This window comes from Olea europaea, unplaced genomic scaffold (genome assembly GCF_002742605.1).
Source record: "Olea europaea var. sylvestris unplaced genomic scaffold, O_europaea_v1 scaffold1942, whole genome shotgun sequence".
Classification (NCBI taxonomy): Eukaryota; Viridiplantae; Streptophyta; class Magnoliopsida; order Lamiales; family Oleaceae; genus Olea; species Olea europaea.
The window spans coordinates 150,511-151,592 of record NW_019237258.1 but is presented as its reverse complement, the minus strand read 5'-3'; positions in this window follow the sequence as shown (position 1 = coordinate 151,592).

The window sequence follows — 1,082 nt, the reverse complement described above, 5'->3', positions numbered from 1 at the left end:
CATTTAAGGGCATCTTTGTCTTTTACCATACAAGAGGCCAATGTCATAATATTCATGATTTTGAAAGTCAAAGTGGAATTTAGATCCTTTGATTGAGTCAAACTTAAAAGTACCCCTATTCACGAGCATATTACTGTGTGAATCATGTTTCATGTAATGACATTAATACCCTTCTTCAATTCTTATTTTTGTCGTAGATTCATATTGGGGAAAAAAACATTATCTCATGTTACTATCAATTCAGGTCATATCTGTAAAAGGCAAAATATGTGGATTCTTTAGATCGGTTGATCTTAATTACTCCTTGTATCTCTCTTGTGCAACTATCTTAATTTATGCATTATCCCGAAATTAATCTTAATCAAAAAACAACAATTTTGAAGCAATTTTCTCTTATTTCTATCTCTTTTAAACTAAAAAACAATGTCCACACAATCCATTTCCACGACCCTATGCATACATCTTCTATCTTTGATAAATGTCAAGTTTCGTAATACCACCTAAAGCTTGACGCACTTTCAATATTGTCCATAAATCCTAATGTCCATTTTCTTTGGTCATCTCCACAAATTCCTAAATTTCCTTCAGAACACTTATCTATATTGAGCTTGATTTTACGCACAAGAAAGGAATACATTTCTAGTAAATTCAGGCTGTCTTTATACATATATATTAATGAAAATATATTCTTATTATATATTTTTTAAGTAGTTTTTTAATAATGAGGGGCAACGTAGTAAGGGTGAAATAAATATTTTGACGTCACCAGAACTAGTTTATGAATTCAGACAAAAAATCTGCACGGATGTTGACAAAACGTAAGATACTTGGTTTGTTCAATTCTGTGTGTTTTGTTGGGGGTGACTGCCTTGTCAAGTGCAATAACACAAGAAGAATATGGCCAACACCTCTATACGCATTCAACCCTCTCTTTCAAGAATCTATTCCATCGATTGCGGTTTAACCTTCGTGATAAGTACTAAGCTCGACGGGGCATGGCCGTCTGGGGATGGCAAGTGTTTTAAGAATACTTTGAATTACTTGCTGACGCTACCAAAAATTTGCACCTTCTGATTTTTCGA